We start from the raw sequence: 19,008 nt of genomic DNA, 5'->3' as shown, positions 1-19,008 counted from the left end.
ACATTTTAAGGACAATGAATGGCTTACAGACTGCATGTCTTAGATTACTGGTCAGATATAAGAAGAATGACCAAAAACACAGAGAGGTAAGACAGAGCTGTATATTTGCAAGCAATATTCATAACCATTTGTGTGATTACTTAGTGCACTACATCCAAAAATTATAAATATACAAATAGCAGGTCTGTGATTTCATATTACTGTAGATGATGTTGCAGTTGGCTGCATGCAGAATGGTTTCAGTTTCTTGCTGCAAAGCTGTTTGTATGGCAAAGATGATAAGGTAACCTTCCTGTGTTCTGAAGGTTCATTGCAATGAGAGTTCAAATCCAGACCTATGTAGAAATATCTCATGTGCACTAACATTTTCTAGTGTATGTATGTCATAGATTGCTTTTCCTCATTTCAACTACTTGTCCTTTTTTTCTTTTATTTTTCTTTTCATTCTTTCTTTTTTGTTGGGGGGCAGTGTTTGTGTGATGCGCCATTTAGCACAAACACAGGAAACAGAGAAAAATGAATGTCAGGTTTGGCTGTGCTTATCTCATTTGTGCAAAGCATGGCAGTCCACAAATTGGACTAGTGTGCCATCCAGGAAGCAAACAGAACACCTGCAGAGCACCTACAAACTTGGTGTTTGTAAATTGGCAAAGGTCAAAAACAATACATTGTTGCAATTTCTGTTTTTCATCATGCCAGTGTGCTTATTGGCATTGCACGGTGGTTAGCAGGGTTCCCCAGAAGCTGCAACCATCGAACACCTACAGACAGGACTCAGACAGCCACTATCTGAAACTGGATACATTCTATTAATTCTGTTGGGCACCACACAAACCTGCCAAGTGGCACTGCATGGCAGTTTACACAGAGACATTAAGAATGATTAAAAAAATATTTTTTAAGAAAAAGCCACACACCTGTGTCATCATCAATGGTGCCGCATTGGAGAGTATATAGCACCAAATACATAGTGGTACATATCTCGCAAGACCTAAGTTGTGGCACAAACACTTCCTACCTTATAAAGAGAGCTCAACAATGTCTCCACTTCCTTAGGAGACTTCATAGAGCTAACCTTCCTCCACACATCCTACTCACCTTCTACATTTCCACAATTGAGAGCGTACTGGCAAACAACATAATTGTCTGATATAGAAATTGCTCTCAATCTTATCAGAAAGCACTGGATAAGATTGTTAAACAGGCCACAAAAATCAGTGGCTCCAACTTTCAATCATTACAGGACATATATTCAAACAGATGCTATGGTAGAGTCCAAAAACTATTGAGGGATGTACACCATCCAGCTCATGGACTGCTGAAAATTCTGCCAACAAGAAAGTGCTACAGAGTATTAGATGTGGGACATCTAGATTCCGTAAAAGCTTCTTCCCGCAGACTATCAGTCTGCTGAATAACAAACCCATAACCTAATGAGCTACATGGGTAAAACATTATTTGTCTGCAATATGACATTGTTTTTTACATAAACTGTCTGAATAGCTCACTTCATGCATCTCTAGCTGCACTAGGAAAACTGTGAACTGTAAGTTTATGGTGGTTAAGTTTACATGTGTGCATCTCTTATTTATTATAGTACTTATGTTTCTACTGAGTCTATTCCTGCTGTTGTATTTGTTGTGTTTCTGATGTAAATAGAGCTTTCAAATTTGTTTTACTTTATTTACTTTTTATACCTTATTTTTACTTTTATTTTTATTTAATTTATTTTTTTATTAATTTAATCTATCTTCCTTCTGTAAACTATCATTTACATGGTACAAGCCTGAGTATCAAAATTTCGTGCAGTGATACACACTTTTTCCTCTGTGTTGATCTGTATGACAATAAAGTTTACTTTGACTTTGAATTTGAGATTAGGAAATTTCATGTCACTAATCCTGTGGCAGCAGGTGAAAGTGTAGGGCACCTAGTACAGATGGTCCTGGGTTCTAGCACAGGGTGCACAACCTGTTTTTACTGTTGTAATAGTGCATTTTGTAGCAATGATCTGAAAAATAGACACGTGTTATTTCAAATTTCTTGATGCAACAGGTGTAAGTGTAAGACTGTCCTAAACATGGTTCTGGGTTCTGAAACTGTATATTCCAGGCACTTTTACTGTTGTTCTACTTCCCATTATATTCACTCTCACTTATAACACTTTAGATAGTGGAGCTAATATAGACAGTGGAGCTGATATGAATTATATGTATGAAGGATATGACACCATTATTGTGTTTTCAGATGTATTACTGAGGGTATACTGTCTACTATAGTTATGTAAGTAGAATTCTGCAAGACACATACACAACTGGATCTATATCCAATAACCTTGTCAGGTCACACACATACACATGTAACTCAAACTGTCACATGTAATTATGTATGATTCCTGAGCATGTCTGAGCAGCACTTCTTCTCTGGAAAACATGAAACATCAACACTATAGAAGAAAATGTTTTATCTCCTATGCCTAGGTTTGAATCTCACATTCCAAAATTAAATTTTCCTCAGTGTATAAAGGCAAAAATAAAAAGTCAGGTCATTACATTTACGCCCCCAGCGTATATCTGCAAACTTCACTCACCTAACAGTTGCCTTCCAATTTCAAATATATATTTCCAGGCTACATCAGTAGACACCCCTCAAACTAAGGGCAAGTGTCAGATTAACCTTTCAATTTCAATTATTTAATTCCTCCCTGCTTGGTATTGCTGTACTCTGCTTAACATCATGCAGACACAGTTGGCATCATTGCTCGGGTTTGTACACTACCAGTAAATGCAATAACTGGAATTGGTGGGAAAGCATCAGTTTTCATTGTTCTAGTTTGGCTGGCAGACATGGTCGGCATTGGAGAGGAAGATGCACACTTTAGGTCGCAGAGGTGGGGTGTCCAGGGGTCCAGGATATTTATTGGACTCCACAGCCAAAGGGTTCTGCAGGGAGACTATCTGGCTCCCAGTGCAAGTCTGAGGCATGTAATAATTTTCCAGGCTGTATCCAGTATCACTGATATCTCACACACTGGAGAGTAATGTAGGCATCATTTTAATGACCTACACAGGAGAAAAAGGGATACGCTTAACCTTTGTTTACAGGAACTTGAGACTGCAGACATCCCACAGCTGTGTAAGTATGTCAATAAGAGAGTACTTGTAATACTTAGAAAACTAAATATTAGCAAGACTGGTATGCATAATGCTCTTCTGTACTTTTATATTCTTTTCCCACTGCCACTGAATGTGAGGCCAATCAGCAGTCTCATATTACCCGATTGGAGAGACTAAAAGAAATAAGTGGTATGTATTCAGCAGAAGAGAAGTGTTATTGTAGCATTAAAAGTTAAAGATAGCTTTTTTTGTCTTGTATAGAGTTGTATGAAATAAATTGAGCATGCATATCCCAACTGTAAAAGTAAGTGTGCGTGCATTAGTCTGTAGCACTAAACAATTGTAAGACTCCAATATTAGACTGTAATCAGAGGTTGTGGGTTGAAATGCCATGATTCTCAACTATACAATACTGTTATTTCTTCAATGTTTACATTAAATAAAAAGCTCTATACCAGTGGCACAAATGCCCTACTGTGAACTGTATTATGTGTCATTGGAACAAGCATATATGCAATATCTACAAATTTCAAGGATTACTTTCAGCAATCTGTAGTATAGTGTGTAGCTGCTGAGACATATACTTAAACAAAGTGCTTCAGATAAAAGAGTTGTATAATTGTGTTAATGCCTTGCATGTCACATATGATGGTGCTAATTTTATCTCTTTTTTCCAATCACCACAGCCCTTATCTCTCTTTTTTTTAATTTTCTATTATGTGTCATCAAAATGTCACCATGTCATCCATGTATACTACATCACTAAATGCTACACAGCACAGCAAAGTAGGTTAGCCCTAGTGGATCACCTTGCCCCTGCTCCACCGGTGCCAGCACCTATGCCTAGCATGTCTGGAAGTCAACCTGGCAGCACAGCCTCTGCTGCCCCTGCACTACCTGTGACCTCCAGTAGTACTGCCCAGGAAGCTGGTACAGTGGTAACTTCCAGGAGCAGTGGCGGAGGTGGTGATTTCATCACCTGCAGGGAGTTGCTAAGGATGGTACATAGGGTAATGCACCACACCACTGGTGTACACTTACACGGAATGGAGAGGCTGTTCTCCCTCATGGTCCATTAGAGGAGGAGCCATCAAGCACTCCAGCCACCAGTGGTGTAAGGGGACAGTGTTCATATTCCAGTAGATGAGGACTCAATTCTCAGTGTCTCCAAGCTTGATGTCCATGACTCTGCATTGTCTCCTCCCTCACCCCATTCATGGTGTACCCCAATCTTTTGTGTCCATCACCGTCCCTGTCTCTTGTCTTGTTTGTTTGCATTTGCTTCCTCACCTACTCAACTTACCTAAAACAGACATACCTATGTCTTTAACCCAGCAGTTCTCTCTTACAGAATTTAAAAAAAACAAAATGGACATCTGTCTCACAAACAAACAAACAAACAAAAAAAAAAAACATACATAGCTCTCCATTTCACACACATATCTTCTTGACACACTTGATTTGATCCAATTGGCTCTACAACATGATTGCATTCTTGTCATCCCTCTTTTTGGAGGTGACAGTCTAAATTCAATTAATATTCTGCACATATTTCCAGTTTACATGGTTAAAGAAATGGATAGCTATGGTTCCTTCCTCCCTCCCTCCCTCCTTCCTGCACATCCATGTATTGCTTTCCCTTTGTTCTTCCCCTGCTTGCTCCCCGTTTCATCACTTTCCCATTTACCCCCATTTTAACGCCTATTATCTGGTCAAAAAATAGAATGACACACAACACACATAAGTACCAGAAAAAGCAAAGGATCCTTTCACATTTTGGCCTCTGTGTTTGCACAGAGATGCCAAGTGATGGTGAGCAGCTGTACAGTGCTCAGGCTATCTTAATGCATTGCCATTTAACCCATTACATCAAAATTACGTCTCCAGGTGCATCTGCAGTTAGCTCCTAGTGCTGCCTCTAGGCATCAAATATTGCTTGTTCATATTTGCATCTGTAATTCCAAAACTATGCTATGTACAAGGTTTTAAAAGATTTCATCTTAAAGCTTACACAATGGCAAACTAAACTGCATTAATATTTTACCTCTGTGTGGTACAGGTAAAGAGATATTAACTGTTGTTTGTATGATAATAATTTATATCGATATAATTGTCACATTTTTCTGACTATCTCAACAACCAAGTAACACAGACATAACTCCTTAGACTCATATGAAAGCTCTCAGCTTCATGAATAAAATACTGCTGGCATTATATTTGTAAATTGAGTGGTTTCGGAGATATTGTAAATTATTTACAACATATTACAAACATAATAGTTACTGTGTTTACTCTGACTTATAAAATTCATTTTAAAACCTAGAACTTAAAGCATACCACCACTATAAAAATAGTTTGTCCTGAAGTATTTGCCATTTATACTTCTTTGATAACCACCTATGGTTCTAGAGATATGAACATTTGTTTGAAATATGAGAACATAATTTGATTCTGTCAAAAGGCTTAGGCTCCACCCATTGGAAGTTACAGTGCAAACTTCCTGAACTCCATTGGAGTGAATAAATTAACCCCACAGCACTATGCCAACACACAGCAACACGTACTATAAAGAATTCACCTCTGTCATTACATTACACTGTTTATTTAAAAGTCTTTAGAAGTATTAGATACACCTGGATTCAAACCCAGTATCACCTGGGTAAAAAAAGAAATGTGTTAATGCATTTGCACCTGCTGCCACAGAGTCAGGAAAGCAAAAGGTGTGTTTTTTAGACTCTCAGACTTTTCCCAATGCGGCTCATAGTTGTGCACTGCTTAACTACACACAAACGTGGAAAGTATTGAAACTGTGTATCTTGAATCCGCGAACACTTTGCCAAACTTCATGCAAACCCGCTGCTCCCTGTGCTATGGAGAAATAAATATTATTATATATTACTGCTGTTTACTGTCCATTTCCTGTCTATGACATGAAATTACATGTGGAAATATAAGCAAACTGAGAGCCCTATCAAACAATATTTCACATATTTACAATACAGCCATGTGTTGCTCCCCCAGAGCACTGCATCCCTGATATCTCAGTACCTTTTCCACACAAATATCACCTACACTACAGAGATTACTACCAAATGTTGTATGATATGCAATGCACATCAATCTGGTAACATGCAGAACTTGACCTATTGACCCATAAGCCTAAAAAGCCTTATTTGCAAGGCTAGGGAAGAGATCAGCATGGACCTTATCCACAGGGACATAGGTGACAATCAGCACAATTGACCCAACCCATTTTGGTTTTGTCAAGGGTAGATCTTGCTTATTAAACAGTGTGGACTTCTTTGATAATGGCCCCAAAGAATTGGATGAGGAATAACAGGACATACAGCTATATTTATTTATCCAAGGCTTTTGACACAATCCTCCATTCAGGTATCATACAGAAACTCTCCCATCAGAGGATTAACCCATGCATTACTAGATGGATAGCCAACTGGCTCACCAACAGAATGCACAATGTAAAAATTCGGGACTGCACCTCCACCACTACACCACTTACCAGTGGAATACCACAAGGATCTGTGTTGGGCCATCAACTGTTTGGAAGCTATGTATCTGAAGTCCAGGCAAAGGTAGATTACCTGTTGCTTACCAGGTTTGCAGATGACTGTCAACTGGGTGCAGTCATATATAGTCCCCCAACTATGGGCTGACACAGTCAAATGATTGGTGACAAACTCAAGGACTTAACCTTAAAGCAAAAAAAAAATGCTTAATTGCCCCTATGACAATGAAGTACCCCTGCTAATTATGATATACATAGCACCCTTTTAAGCTCAAACACAATGTATCAAGACTTGGGAGCACATGTTGATAGCGATCTACAGTTCAATCACTATGTCTTCATAGTGGAACAACACACATTCTACATTGTGCACTTCATAAATAACATAAATAAGGTTATCACATCCAAGACCAGGAAGGTCATAGCTATGCTGTACCCTACCCTTATTAGACCACTAATTGAGTACAATGCTCACTTCTGTCTGTACCTCACCAGGCAGTTGCAGCAAATGAAGAAATTGTGACTGAAAGAATTCTGGGCCTCCAAAACATGACAAACATGGAAAGACTGAAAGACTTGTCAGTGTACTCAGTATCATGCAAGCTACTGAGAGGTGATGTATGCCTGGCTTACAGAGCCATTTCAGACCCTGCCCTACTGGAAATGCTGGAGATATACAAATCAAATGGGGCAAGAATAAATTGCTCCAGGGATATCAGCCTAGCTTGTGACATAAACAGAACATACTGGGGAGACAGATATATCTCCCAACGATTGCCACTCCTCTGTAATAGGCTTCCACTTTATGTGATGCAGTGGTCCTCAATGACCCTATTCAGGCTCAACCTTGACAACTGGATGAGTGATTGTAAATTCAACCATGGGCTGATACCTATGTCTGTCATGGACAGGGCCAGTCTGTGCTGATCACAAAATGTCTCTGCTAACAATGATCATCTAACTATGCTCAATAAGGATACTTGTGTTTTTACATGACTAGGCTTGCAAATGCCCTAGGACCAGTAGACAAGTAATCTCCTATGAAACTATTAAGCTATGAACCTATGCAGGTATCGCAACATCTTCTCTCTGACATGACCTGCTGATATCATCCACTATAATGTGACCTGCAGTCTTGTCAAAGTCAGACTTCTGGCATGGCTCTTGCATAAAATACTGAATTCTGTAGTTTGTGTATTTAGACATGTAGGAGTATTGTTCTCACTGCAGTCTACTGTGTATGTTTGTGTGTGTGTGTATGTGTGTGTGTGTGTGTGTGTGTGTGTGTGTGTGTGTGTGTGTGTGTGTGTGTGTGCGTGTGTGTGCGTGTGTGCGTGTGTGCGTGTGTGTGTGTGTGTGTGTGTGTGTGTGTGTGTGCGTGTGTGCGTGTGTGTGTGTGCTTAGCCCAAAAAGCAGAAGTATGTATCCTACAGTTACTGCTACTATCCTATGGATTGACAATATTTTGATAGTTGCACATGCCAACACATCCATTTCATGCAGGTCTCCCAACATCTTCTCTTCAACATGCCCTGCTGATGTCATCCACTATAAGTTGACCTGCAGTCATGTAAAAGTCAGAGCTGTGCTGTGGTGCTTACTTAAAATACCTAGTTCTTTAGTCTGTGTACCTAGATAGGGAGTTCAATTTAGATCCACAGAAAATATTTTCAGGGAACAGCACTTTGCTGAATGCCACCTGTTGAAATTTGACTCAATTGAATGACCATTTCAGCAAGTATTTTCCTAAAGAAAAAATGCTTGGCCATGATCGAGAATTTGTCCTTTTCCCCACTGTAGTGCGATGCTGGAGTTGGTATATTTAGTTAGGGGGGTGTGGGGGCAAAGCCCCCACTTTGGAGGGTTTTAATTTTTTGAAATATTACAATGGCCAAGCGTTTTTCCCCCTAGGAAATAATTCCATGAAATGGCTGACTGACAGATTTAGATTTTGATAGGTGGCATTTGGCGAAGTGGCATTCTCTGCAAATTTTCGCAGATCTAATATAGACCCTAGATAGGCAGGAGTTCTATTCTCACTGCAGTCAACTATGTGTGCACTCTTGCTTGATATTACAGAGAGCCTTTTACACCAGCATGTAGGACTCTGTTATTACCATATTGTCCTCAACAGACACCACTGATATCATCATCTATAAAATGTTTTCTGAGACACTCCAAGCCAGCCTTGAGCTGTATCACTTGCCTTAAATATAGAGGTCTGTAGTCTGTGTACTTAGGTAGTGGTTCTATTCTCATTGCAGTCAACTGGGGGAGTGGCTTTATGCTCTTGCTTGACATTACTGAGAGCATTTTACCCGAACATGTGGGGCACAGTTATTACCATGTTGTCTTCAGCAGACACTGCTGATGTCATCAGCTATAAAATGTTGTCTGAGACACTCCAAGTCCAACTTGAGCTGTGGTGCTTGCCTTCAATACAGATAACTTTGAGCTGTTGTGCTTGCCTTCAATACAGAGGACTGTAGTCTGTGTACTTAGATAGGTAAGGGGGATCTATTCTAAGTGTAATCAGCTGGATGTGTCTGTGTGTGTGTTTGTGATATTACAGAGAGCCTTTTATACCAGCATGTGTGACACTATTACCATATTCTCCTCAACAGACATTGCTTATGTCATCAGCTATAAAGTGTTGTCTGAGACACTCAAATTCAGAGTTGAGCTGTGGCACTTAGCTTAAATACAGAGGTCTGAAGTCTTTGTACTTACATGGGTAGGGGGTCTATTCTCACTGTAGTTAACTGGGGTGTGTGTTTGTGCTCTTGCTTGACATTTCCAACAGCCTTTTACAGCAGCATGTTGGACACTGTTATTACCATATTCTCCTCAACAGCCACTGCTGATGTCATCAGCTATATCTGATTTTTGGACATGCACTATTCCCACCAGGGCAGGGTCAGAAACTGGCCTAGAGGCCAGTCAGACGTCACCTCATCTTATACAATACAGATTTCAGTCTATTTGCATTCATCATGGCATGGTTTATAGGCCCAGTGATTTTTTGGTCTGTGGTCTCTCCAGCTGCTGCATGTGTCTGATGAGGTACATGCAAAAGGGAGACGTATACTTTAATAGTGTTCTGATGAGGTTGGAGTATAGTGCTGTCATACATTCCTGAGATCTGAATATTATGGGGTGACGTACAATATGCACAACATAGGCTTTCAATACCAGTGTGGACACTTGGTGGTTGAAGTTCATATTGCTATCTACATGTATTCCTAGTCCTTGCAGCATTGGGTTTTAGCATAGCAGGACTTTTGTCAGTGTTGCAATTAGCATGGAATTCTACTTTTCAGAAGGACAAATTAAAGATACATTTCTGCATTTATTTGTAGACAGTATGGCTTTGTCACCATTCATTTTTCTGTGTTAGCACCTCCTGTAGTAAGTTATCATCATAGATGGGCTCAATGCTTGCACCCAGTATGCAAGAATCAGAAAACATAGTAAGCCAAAGGCCATATACTTTAGCACAGATCACTGGGGTACACCAACTGTGACAGTGCTACTGGTACAGGTTGATTCACCAACTTTCACAGTATGTGTTCTGTTAGTGAGCACATTGGTTACCCATCTAGGGACATGAGGTTCAATCCACAGCTAGGAGACTTTCTCAATGATCCCTGCATGGGGATTGTTTTTAAATCCTACACAAGTTGAAGACAGCCAGTATGCACTGTGTTATATTCATCTAGGCCTACCACACATAATCAATGAGTTGTGACAACATCACAGCTCATCTACCACATGACTCATCAGATATATCTTCATGACATGGTTTAATTCACACTTCAACACACCCTCCACGCAGACTATGTTGCTGTAGAAGGGTGTTTTCTATGTGCATCCATGTGAGATGGGGGGACAGCACCCGATGCATGCATCTATAGACACATCCTGACTCTCTTCATCTGGGAGGTAGGCCAACATATCATCATGAACCTTTTCTAAGCAGGCACTAGTGATATCCCTGCTGTGTGCAACAGACCTGTGTGAGATGTTAATGCTACATCATGTCTGTTACATCTGTTAGATGTCCTCAAAGAGATCATTGAGGGCATGCATGACAACAACACTATGATCCTTTTGAATTTGACAAACTCAAGGCATTTGACACAAATCTACACTGAGGTATTCACTCAACACTATCAGCTATAGCCATATACACCTATATCACCAAGTGGGTAGACCAGTGTATTACATACATGGCATCTAAATATGCTGACATATGTGAAGTGACCTTTATCTCAGGTCCAGTGATCAGGTCTGTACATCATGGCTGTCTGCTAGACCCTTTCCTGTGCATAATTTAAGTAATGGACATCATAGATGACACACAGATCCTGTGTCCAAACAGCTTCCTGAAGGACTACAGATTGTGGCCAATCATTGGTTCCAACTGTGATATTAGTATAATACAGACAATATCAACAGACACCAAGGATTGCTGCCACAGCCATGACAACACTTGCAATGTCAAGAAAACATGGGGGGATTTGTTATGTTTGGAAAGCAAACACACATCTCAATTATAATGAGGACATCACACCCTATAATCAGACCAATAGTTATGTGATCTGTGTCCTGTGGAAGATAGTAAGTGGAACATCCACCAGCATGTGGTCACAGTGCTAACTGTTCCCTTGTGTGTAACGCAAGTTCTGAGTATGTGAAGGACATCCATATCAGACACCACAATACCTTCATAGTTCCCAACCTTCATAACACCAATAACAGAGTACAATACACCCTTCTTCACTTGCCTCCATACATGTCTTCCACTGATGTCCTTTGTCACAATGTGGTGTAAATATTACTGATGATGGTGAGGAACCCCCATCAAGTTGTTACACCAGATGCATGTGTGCTACCTCTTCTGGTGATGCACTCAGTACATGTTTGACAATGTTAAGGGCATGGAAACATTTATTACAGTATGGATTGCACTATATATATATATATATATATATATATATATATATATATATATATATTGTATATATATATATATATATATATATACATATATATATATATTATATATATATATATATATATATATATATATATATATAAAAAACATATATAAATATGTATATGTATATATATATATATATATATATATATATATATATATATATATATACCATGCACACCAGTCAGCTAGCCTGCATTGATCATAATGTCACATACAGGTATAGTAATGTCCCTTCTAACACCTCTAGCAGAAGTTATAGTGCCAGGACAGTGTGCAAAGTTGCCCTGATAGAGTGTGGACATGTTGTAATAGTTGTACAAGTGTGTTCGTGCAGAATCATCTCTGATCACTGTAAATCACATATGTTATGTCAGAGACATGGAATTGCTGGTGGTATTATTCTGATATTGTCCATGAATGCGGTTACTTCTGTTTATGTTGTCCATGAGCTTTTACCTGTGTCCCAGTTGCTGGAGGCCTCTGCTGAGATTTCACTCATATTCAGGAAAATCAGTTTGCACAGCTTCATAATATGCACTCTACCCCAATTGTATGTCAGGTCCCTGATAGATGCCTTCAGTATTATTCATGTAAGGATGATCATCTCACACAGACATCGTCCCCATTGTTATGCCACCTTGTGTAACAATCATATAATACACATTTTCGCTATGCACTCTCCATTTTACCATATTGATATGTGATTGATGTTGCTGCTGCAATTGCCTTCCATTGACATGCCCTAATCTGCTGTACATTAAGTAGTTTTACCTCTCCTCTTTCCCTATGTTCATTCCTACAATTTATCTGTGTGTCCCTATTCAATACACACACTTCCCCTGAGTGTTTGTTTCACATGACAGTCCATGTACCCTTGCAAATCATTTACAAAACTTCAGTACAGAATGCCATGAATGGGATTTCATAATTCCCTGCACTGTAGATATACTGTCTTCTACTGTGTTTGGACCATATACTTAACATTCATACCTCTCAACTGTCCAGAGTTTTACAGAATGTACAGATGTGTTCCTTCTCAAATTTGTGGCTTTCTGCCATATCACTGGGATGATCTCAGGACTGATGTGACTCAATAACTACATATATTTGAATTTCAGACTTCAAATCCTTCAGAACATGCATCTTAATACAAATCCTTGGCTACTCTATTACCATTCTATAGGGCAAATATGTCAAATATGTCCCTGTTTCAAGGCCATTGTCACCCCATTATGTTAGCCTTTGCCCAGAAGTCTTGCATTAAGAGATTGAAAACTATCTGTTAAGGGTGATCACTATGACATTCCGCGCAAAGCCACAGACCTTCAGTGCTCTGATTTAAACAGGAGTGCTATCCATATTCAAACTTTTTCAGTTGTTCAGTCACATAGCAGCCAAACTTATGCTTATTGGCGTTATCCACCCAAACCCAGTCCCTTAATGCATGATCTCATTAAACTCCCCAATGTAAATCAAACTAACTACTCCACATAAAAGTTCTGAAATACTACTACTAAACCTAAATCTTAGAAGTATGCTGAATAAAATACATGAACTCCATGCAACTCTTTCCCTTTACAACCAAGACATTACCATCCTTACTGAAACCTGTTTGAAACCACATATATCAGACACAGAAATAACCCCACCTGGTTACAATATTCTAAGGGCTGATATAATAGAAAATAAAGGAGGTGGTGTAGCAATTCCCTTTAAGAACATGCTCAACTTACAAGCTGTAAACATAATGTTTACTAACACTAATAATGCAGTCATAACCAGATTACAACTAAACCAGAACAAACATATATATATATATATATATATATATATATATATATATATATATATATATATATATATATATATAAAAATATAGATAGATAGATATATCCATAAATGGATCTACTTCTTTTGATTGACAACACATTTGATCAAAACTCATTTGATCGACAGCACATTTGATCGAAAACCAGTATTCATGGCAATTAACAGGGATTTGTCCCCCTCCCTAAAGTCATGTGACCCTGGAGTTGATATATAAAGGTAGCGTGTGTGGGGGGGCACAGCCCCCACATTGGGGGGTGCAGGGGTGAAGCCCCTCACGTAATTTCCTTTAAAAAAAGACAATAAAAGAAAATGTATATATTTTAAATGAAAATAAGTGGGGGGCTGTGCCCCCACTCCCCATGCCTTTATATATCAACTCCACGGTCGCACGACTTTGGGGAGGGGGACAAATCCCTGTTAATTGCCATGAATACTGGTTTTCAATCAAATGTGCTGTCGATCAAATGAGTTTCGATCAAATGTGCTGTCAATCAAAAGTAGTAGATCCATATATGGATATATATATATATATATATATATATATATATATATATATATATATATATATATATATATATATAAAATAGCCATCTACATCCCTCACGGAAACAATTCCATTACAATCGAAATCATTCTCCAAAATATCACAAAAGCCATATCACAGTAAACCATTATTGCAGGAGACCTTAACACAAACTGGATGACATGTAACTCTGACAATCCTATTACTACCTAAACCTCCATGGCTTCATTCAAATGATTTCTCACCCAACTAGAATTGACAAGAAAACAGATAAACAATGTATTTTGGACTGGTTCTTAACTAATAAACCACAGTATTACCAAATAGCAGGGTGTATCCCTGATTACTTAAGTGACCACTTTGGAGCCTATTTACTGAGAAATCACAGTAACCCTATGAAACTAATCAACTTCCACCAAATTCATAATAACACAAATCTTAACTTACAGATTCTACTTAATATTCTTGGAAAAACAGGCTGGACTCCTCTTAAGCTACTGCCCTTAGATGCTGCTGTGCAGCACTTTAATGACACCTTCCTTACTATCCTAAACAGACTGGCCTTAGATGCTGCTGTGCAGCACTTCAATGACACTTTCCTTACTATTATAAACAGACTGGCCTCAGATGCTGCTGTGCAACACTTCAATGACACTTTCCTTACTATTATAAACAGACTGGCCTCAGATGCTGCTGTGCAGCACTTCAGTGACACCTTCCTTACTATTATAAACAGACTGGCCTCAGATGCTGCTGTGCAGCACTTCAATGACACCTTCCTTACTATTATAAACAAACTGGCCTCAGATGCTGCTGTGCAACACTTCAATGACACTTTCCTTACTATTATAAACAGACTGGCCTCAGATGCTGCTGTGCAGCACTTCAGTGACACCTTCCTTACTATTATAAACAGACTGGCCTCAGATGCTGCTGTGCAGCACTTCAATGACACCTTCCTTACTATTATAAACAAACTGGCCTCAGATGCTGCTGTGCAACACTTCAATGACACTTTCCTTACTATTATAAACAGACTGGCCTCAGATGCTGCTGTGCAGCACTTCAGTGACACCTTCCTTACTATTATAAACAGACTGGCCTCAGATGCTGCTGTGCAGCACTTCACTGACACCTTCCTTACTATTATAAACAGACTGGCCTTAGATGCTGCTGTGCAGCACTTCAATGACACCTTCCTTATTATTATAAACAGACTGGCCTCAGATGCTGCTGTGCAGCACTTCAGTGACACCTTCCTTACTATTCCAAACAGACTGGCCTTAGATGCTGCTGTGCAGCACTTCAATGACACCTTCCTTACTATTCTAAACAGACTGGCCTTAGATGCTGCTGTGCAGCACTTTCAGTGACACCTTCCTTACTATTATGAACAGACTGGCCTCAGATGCTGCTGTGCAGCACTTCAGTGACACCTTCCTTACTATTCTGAAGAGACTGGCCTTAGATGCTGCTGTGCAGCACTTCAATGACACTTTCCTTACTATTCTAAACAGACTGGCCTTAGATGCTGCTGTGCAGCACTTTCAGTGACACCTTCCTTAGTATTATGAACAGACTGGCCTCAGATGCTGCTGTGCAGCACTTCGATGACACCTTCTTTACTATTATAAACAGACTGGCCTCAGATGCTGCTGTGCAGCACTTCAATGACACCTTCAATAATATTCTAAACAGACTGGCCTCAAATGCTGCTGTGCAGCACTTCAGTGACACCTTCCTTACTATTATAAACAGACTGGCCTTAGATGCTGCTGTGCAGCGCTTCAGTGACACCTTCCTTACTATTATAAACAGACTGGCCTCAGATGCTGCTGTGCAGCACTTTGATGACACCTTCCTTACTATTATAAACAGACTGCCCTTAGATGCTGCTGTGCAGCACTTCAATGACACCTCCCTTACTATTCTAAACAGACTGGCCTCAGATGCTGCTGTGCAGCACTTCAGTGACACCTTCATTACTATTTTAAACAGACTGGCCTTAGATGCTGCTGTGCAGCACTTTCAGTGACACCTTCCTTACTATTATGAACAGACTGGCCTCAGATGCTACTGTGCAGCACTTCGATGACACCTTCCTTACTATTATAAACAGACTGGCATCAGATGCTGCTGTGCAACACTTCAATGACACCTTCTTTACTATTATAAACAGACTGGCCTCAGATGCTGATGTGCAGTACTTCAGTGACACCTTCCTTACTATTATAAACAGACTGGCCTTAGATGCTGCTGTCTAACACTTCAATGACACCTTCCTTACTATTCTAAACAGGCTGCACCACCAAGAATAGTTCATATCAAAGCCAACTACACACCATGGTTAACCCATGAGACTCGTACCCTCCTAAAACAAAGGCACAAAGTATGGCAAACTTGGGCTAAAAATAAACCCCTCCAAAACAATTTAATTTGCCAGCAAATTAGAAACAGCGCCAAACTTCAAATTAAACTAGACAAACAACACCAATATTGTAATTTACAATGGAAATACAGAATGAATCCACAAAAATTCTGGAACACAATCAATAACATACTTCATCCTGGCCAACCCCCACCCCCCCCCAACTTACCTGATACAGAAACAATATTGCTGAACAATTTAACATATTCTGCACTGAAAGTGTTTTAACACTGAATAAGAATAGCAAGTTTCCCACCATGCCAACACCCAGCAATCCAAGCAATATTGCAGATGCATTCTTGTTTCAGACAGTCCCAAAACAAACTATTGCAAAACTATTAAAGAAGTTAAAAACCACTTCACTGGCAGAAGATAACTTGCCAGCAGAATATCTAAAATTAACAGTAGATGTTATTGCCTTCCCTGTGTCAATGCTTATAAATTGCTCTGTAACAGAACAGTATGTCCCAGCTATTTGGAAAATTGCAAATATAACACCATTATAGAAAGGAGGTAATTCAACAGAACTAACAAAATGCCGGCCTATTGCTCTACTTTCATCAAATTCTAAAATTCTGGAAAGCTGTATCCACTTTCAACTTCTTAAACACCTTCTAAACAATAATCTCCTCTCATCATCACAGCATGGATTCCGACCACATCTTAGCACTACTACAGCTCTTCTAAGTTTCACTAATACTATAAATAAATTCAGATATGATGGCAAAATAGTGTCTTCAGTCTTTTTGCACATGTCTAAAGCATTCAGTACATTGCATCTATATAGTGATACTGTCCACGTGACTCCAAATAATCCTTGACTGTTCAGTTGCACTTACCATTTGGATAATAATATTACACAGTAGAATTGAATCTGAGTGATAAATCTATCCCTCCAGCACGTCCTATTTATGTCAGTGCTAAGGTTTAAGTCACTTGCTCTAGTGGTTTTGGTGGATTTGGATTTTTTGAGGTGGAGCATGTCCATTAATTCCGGGTTGGACATGGCCTTGTATGTCAGGCACATGTCACCTCTGAGCAGACGGTATGTGACTGAATAGAGCTGGAGTTTCTTCAATCTGGCAGCATATGACAGATTTTGGAGTCCCTTTATCCTTTTGGTGAGGAACTTTTGGGGTCTCTCCAATTGCTGCAGATGTCGGGTGAGATACATCCCGAATGGGGCATTGTACTCGATCATTGGTCTGATAAGTGAAGAGTACAGGGGAACAATGACCTCACTAGATCTGGATGTGAATCCCTTCATGTTCAGGTGGGCAATGTAGAAGGTCTTTCTAACCACTTTAGCAAAGTGAGTGTCAAAAGAAAGGCCACTGTCAACCTGGGTCCCCAGGTCCCTGATAACCTCTTCTGTGCTTAGTGGATTGCCACCTATATGGTAGCTTGGGGTTACCTTGTTTTTCCCGAAGGGTATGACTATACATTTTTTGGCGTTTAACTTCTGGCCATGGCTCTGGCACCAGCTATCTGTTTCCGTGAGTCCCTTCTGAAGGATATCCGTGTCCGATGCACTTTCCATTATGGCGCCCAGTTTGCAGTCGTCAGCAAACTTTGTCAGCCAAAGTCCTCCCATGTTGGCCTGTACTTCTGAGAAGTAGATGCCGAACAATAGGGGGCCAAGGACCGAGCCTTGTGGGACACCACTTGTGACCGGCTTGGAGTCTGACATAGCGCCAGCAACTCTAACCCTGTGGGTTCTGTCCTTAAGCCAGTTTGCAACCCATCTTGTGACATATGGGTTTACATTTAAGCTGGTAAGTTTTTCTACAATACCTGAGTGCGGTATTGTGTCGAAAGCCTTTGCAAGGTCAAGGTAGGCTGTATGGACTGCCTTTCCCTCATCAATGGCCTTGGTGACTGTTTCGAAGAAGTCGACCAAGTTCAAAAGGCATGATCTTCCCTTGACGAAGCCAAACTGGGTCGGGTCCAATGTCTGCAAGTCCCCTATATGTTTGTTTATGAGCTCCATTATGATCCTCTCCATAGCTTTGCAGACTAGACTTGTTAAGCTTATGGGGCGGTAACTACCAGGGTCCGTAGAGGCACCGCCTTTGTGGAGTGGGACCACAGTTGCCGTACGCCACTCCTTGGGCACGTATCCTGTGGTAAGGCTGAGATTAAACAGCTGCCTTATGTGCGGGTTTAATTCCTCATTTAGCTCGTGTAGCACACAGCCGGGGACACCATCCAGTCCCATTGATGCTGTGTTTTTAGCTTTAGAGAGAGCAGCTTTCACCTGCGCATTTGAGATGTCTGGGAGGCTACACTCTGCTGGGATAGTTATCTCTCCTTTAGGGGAGAGGGTGAAGTTTGCACTGAACCTGTCTGCCAGTATGTTGGCAATGTCTGTGGGTTCAGTGATTTTTGTATCATTTTTGACTAATTCTGAGCATATCTGGGAGTTTCCACCCAGGTTCCTAACATAGCTGAAAAAGGCCTTATGATTGTCCTTTGAATCCATGGCAATTTTTCTCTCAAAATTGGCCTTAGTTGATTTTATGAGTGCTCGTATTTTTTTACTAATAATGATCAGGGGTGACTTCCCTTTTATGGATTTTTTTC

The sequence above is a fragment of the Protopterus annectens genome, chromosome 1.part2 (genome assembly GCF_019279795.1).
Source record: "Protopterus annectens isolate FY-2018-M chromosome 1.part2, PAN1.0, whole genome shotgun sequence".
Taxonomy (NCBI): domain Eukaryota; kingdom Metazoa; phylum Chordata; order Ceratodontiformes; family Protopteridae; genus Protopterus; species Protopterus annectens.
This window is presented reverse-complemented; position numbering follows the sequence as displayed.